The following is a 4,949-nucleotide window of genomic DNA, read 5'->3' on the forward strand; positions in this document are numbered from 1 at the left end:
TCCTTGGGGGCCCTCGGCGGGTGGTGGGGTCCCCCAGGAAGAGGGACCCCGAGCCCCAGGACGCCAAGATGCACGCCTGCGGGTAGGACAATCCAAAGTCAAGGAGATGGGCTTCCTGACCCAGGTCATCTTACTAGTGACCCAGGCTGTGCTATTAGCCTCGGTGTCCCCATCTGTGACATGGGGACGTAACGGGCCTTCTAGATGGGTTGGTGCATTCCCTGAGAGATGAGGTGGAATCGTGGCCTGGTGCCTGCAGGACACAAAGGGCCACCTGGAAGGCTGTCTCAGAGTCCCCCAGGGCACAGGATTCCGGAAGCCCCTCCTTGGCCCCTGCCCGCTGTCCCCCTTCTGGAAACACTCAGCGTTGTTTGCGGAGGAGGTGGAGACGATCCAGGAGGTCAGCAGGTCCCACGTGGAGGAAGGTCAGCGCTGGAGGGACAGAAGGACGTGTCCCGTGCCCCCTTCCAGGGCCTGAGCTGTGACGCCCTCTGACCGGACCTCTGACCTGACGTGGTGTGGACCCCACTTCTATGGTTTCCCTCCCTCCCTCCTTCCCTTCCTCCTTCCCTAATTCAGCTGGGGAACTCAGGTGCCTGCTGTGTGCTGAGCACCGTGACCTCTCCAGTGAGCACGACCCGATGGGTCCCCCACGTGGCATCTTCCTTTGCAGGGTCTGAATCTTCCTGTGCCGTGTCCCCTCTGGCGAGTCTGGGAGGGAGGCCGCTGCACATGTGCCTGCAAGGAAGCATGAGTCCAGAAGGTCCAGACCACCTGCCCCAGGTCCCACCTTGTGGAGCCTGAACGGCAAGGCGGCCCCAACCCCCACAGTGGATGAGGGAGGCCGGACCTTCGTCCCTCCCAGCCTTCTCCAAAGTGCAAGGCCTTCTCCCCAGCCCAGGGCGAGCCTGCTGGGACACGGGCCCCTCCGAACATGCCCTCGTTCACATGTGGGTCTGGGCCCCTTGCCCCACCCTCAGCTCCTCTGCCGGATGCAGGGGGAGCCCTCTCCTCTCCCTGGGTCTGCTCCTGGGGTCCCGGCCTGCTGGTCTCAGAAGAGCTTGCAGATTTGCTCCCTGTGACCAGCGTGGGATCAGGGACAGGATGGGGGCTGTGGGTCGAGGCCAGGCCTTAGCGAGTGCGGGACCATGGGATTTGGTAAAAGAATGACCTGCAGGTTCAGCTGGACTCCTGTAGACCGAGCAACCAGCCTGCATACCCACTGGTCCCCCCTGAGCGCACAGGACAACACGGAACAGAGGGGCAGAGACCCGGAGGGACAGGCTTGGCCCAGCGCTCACCTGCCCTTACGGTTTCAAACCTCACCTATATGGGGGCGGGCGTACACTGTCCCGACGGTACCTAAGGCAGAAGCCCTGTGTGGCAAACACAGGACAGAGCTGCTCAGGGTGACACCGGGATGAGGCGTGGACTCCCGAACGTCCACGGCCCCCTAGAGGCCTGACCCCCAATCCCAGAAGCACAGCTTGACGAGCCCATGAGGAACCCATCGCTTCTTTTTAATGCAGGGAACACTGAGGTTTTGTCCAAGGTCACCCAGAACTTCGAGGGCAGAGCCCGTGGCAGGTGGCCTGAGACCTGGCATCTGTCCACAGAGACACGTCTCCAGTTGTCGCCCGGTCCCGGTACCGAGGCCCCGCGGGGCCTGACATGGATGTCTGGGTCTACCCTGAGCTTTCCAGAGCCGTCTGCTGGGCTCCCGGGAAAACGCTGGCCCTTGCTCCAGACAGAAGGTTCTGCCCTCCGGTAAGAAAAGGGAGGTGCATGCACTCACTGGGCTAGAGGCCCTGCCCCCACCTGCCCTTGGAGATTAAGGTCTGGGGAGCCCTGTCTTCCTGCTCCTTCCAGGGTGCTAACACATGCTCGACCACAGAGCCCCTCCTTCCTGGGAGACATTCCCGGGCCTCCTCTGGGATCTCAGGCGAAGGTCACAGCAAGGGATCAAGCGGGAGGATCTGGGCGGTAGGGAGGTTGAGGACGGAGTTTGGAGGCCAGGGCTCCCGGTCCAGCTTGGCTGCTAACCAGAAAAGGATCCCTAGCCATTCCCCCGGGGGTGCCGCCCCATCCCCTTTGTGATGTCAACCCCTCTCTTGGAGTTACCAGCGGGGAGACCAACCACCAGGAAGTTCTTCCTCATCTGCCCGGAAGAGTCGAGACCAAGTTCACGGACAAATCGAGGGACGTGTTTCCCTACACACACATTTGACAGATGGGAAATCTAAGGACAGGCCAAGGGAACCGAGGCTTGCTTCTCCGGGGGAGCTGGGGCATAGGCCTTCCACCGCGGGCCTCACTTGGCTTGGTCGTAAGCTGCTGGACGAGCCCGCTGATCCCAGCGAGACCACACGGCTGTCACCAGAATTGCTCAGTGAACCCCTCCCTGCTCCAGTCAGCTCCATGCGAGCAGGAACTAGGTTGGCTCATTGCTCTAAGTCCAAGTCCCCAGAACCTTCCCACAACATAGTGGACGTTCACCTTCTCTCGAATAACCAGGTGAATTGATATGCGTAAGGTGCTGTCATTGACAGAAACCGCTTCTGTCCTTGCTCCTTTGTGCATGCGTCCATGCCTGCCCTCAGCACCCTGTCTGCTCCCCGCTGTGTGCATGCACCTGGACCCCAAAAGGGAGCCCCAGACCCACCCAGGAGGTGGTACGGCCTCTCACCCACAGCCAGCAAGGGAGAGCGCCATCTCCATGGCCCTCCTCACCCTAAGAAGACACATAAGCCATATTCACCAAGGTTTTTAACCACGGTACACACACACACACACACACACACACACACACACATAGAGCGAAGGGTGGGGGCCCTGGAGGACCCGCACACGTATGTCTCCGGCACCTCCCGCCGCCCCTGTGCTTTTGTGGGTTTGCTCTGGTTCTCTTGGATCCTCTCCCGGCTCCCTTGAAGGCGTCAGGTCTCCGCCCGAGTCCCTGGGTCACCCACCCACCTCTCCTCTTCGGAAGACGTGTAAATGCACACTCTGCATTTCCTCCCATCTTCCTCTCGCCTCCCAGACTTCGGTCGTCAGATTTGGGAGTCGAGAACACCCCTTGTGTCTTCCCTCACCTGTCCTTCCACCCAGTTCTTCCCAGGCTGGCCCCGAGGCGGTCCTCAGGCTGGATTCGTCTCCTGGGAGGTGGGGTCAGGGGGCAGAGGGCAGACGGTGCCGGTGGGGGCAGGAGAGGGCCGTGGCCCACAGGCCGAGTGCCGGCTTGTCTGCCAGGGCCCCTGGGCTGGGTGAGCCCCGCCGGTTCTCCTCTTTCTTCCCGGGAGGCATCCTTGTCCTGAACGGGCACCAGGGAACCTGAGTGAAGAGACCACTTTGCTTTGAGACGAAGGGCGGAGTGGCAAGGGCTGCAGAGGACGTTGGCCTTGGATGGGGAAAGCGAGGCCGGCCACGCACCGCTGTCCTGTTCAGGTCCCTCTGCCACCTGGGTGCACCTACAGCCGGAGGGGCTGGTTCCCAGCAGGCTGGCAGCGTCCCCCAGGAGCCCCCGGTCCCTCCTCTCTGCCTGAGGACTCTCTCCCGGAGACGGGAGCCCATCACAGCTGTCTCTGGGGACCTCTGCTTCCTCACGTTGTCACCCGGGCAGAAACCTGCCCCTCTGAAGGCGACCACCGCTGCCTCCCTCGGGTCTCACTTGCCCGAGTCCCACCCCGGGAGGTCCTGCATCTCTGACACCTGCTGCCATGCGGGTCATCTCCCCTTGGACTGGGACGGGTCTGGCCTCCATCCCGGGGAACGCACCGATTTCGAGCATTAGTTGGCCCAGAGGCCTGTGAACCGTTCTGGCCCTGGGTCGTGAGGGATGCTCTCCCCTCTGTGGTGTGACCGTCCGGCCTTCTGCATCTCCTGGTTTCTGTTTGCGCCACGGGAGGACCAGCCGTGTCCTCTCTGGCGTCAGGCTGTGGTGTCACAGCACGCACAAGGGTCTCTATCTCCGACATGTGCCCTCTTTTACTAACACAGCCTCTTGTATCCTTGTGACATCCCCTCCCCTCCCCGGTGGAAGGCGCGTGTGACCGGTTCTGAGGGAGAGAATATAACAATGGGTGTCGCTTCCAAGCTGGTTCATGAAAGCCTGTGGTGTCTCCGGGTTCCTTTTCTCCCGGGTCCATTCTCTGGCTCTGTGTCAGTGTGTGTGTCTGTGTGTGCGTCTCTCTCTGACGAAGCAAGAGCAGATAACATGAGCTGCCCCAGGAGGCCCAGTGCCAAGAACCTGCAGAGGCTCCTGGCTGAGACACAGAAGTCCTGAGACCCCCCAGTCCCAGCCGAATCCTGCCAAGAGCACGTGCCCGGCCGCGGTCTTGGAGGCGGACCCTGCCCCAGTCGAGCCTCAGCTGAGGCTGCAGCCCTGGCCTCCTGGGTGACCGTGGGGCTGAGGCTCCCAGCCGAGCCGAGCCGGGAGACTGGCACAGAAAGTGTGAGGTGGTCCAAGTAAGGTGAATGTGTCCCCCAGCACAGACAACAGCCCATCCTCCAGGCTGGGGCCCGGGCCCGCCCTCCTCCCTCCCGAGCTCTCTCCGGCCACACTGGCTCCTCTCAGCTCCTCTCCGGACAAACCCTCTGTGCCTCCGAGTCTCTGCAGCTTTGCTCGTCCCCGCAGCACACTGCTTGCAGACGTGTGCGGGACTGGCTCCTCTTGTCCTTCTGGGTCCCAGTATCAGGGCCACCCTGGAGGCCTGTGAGACCCCCCTCCACCCAGGTGCCCCTGGCCGCCCTCCTTCACCCTGCTTCATTTCCCGACAGTGTTGGTCTTTCCTTTCCCACGGATTCCCTCTTGTGCCTTGACCCACCTCCCCCTCTGGGCTGTGAGCTCCTGGAGGGCTGGGACCTCACGGGACCTTTGACTCTGGCCCCCGGGCCCAACAGCCCCTGCTCAGGGTGAGAGGCACAGGAGCTGATGTGTCCAGAGAGGATCT

The sequence above is a fragment of the Lynx rufus genome, unplaced genomic scaffold (genome assembly GCF_022079265.1).
Source record: "Lynx rufus isolate CCGP_SWC_20201006 ecotype Redwood Valley unplaced genomic scaffold, mLynRuf1.p SCAF_36, whole genome shotgun sequence".
NCBI lineage: Eukaryota > Metazoa > Chordata > Mammalia > Carnivora > Felidae > Lynx > Lynx rufus.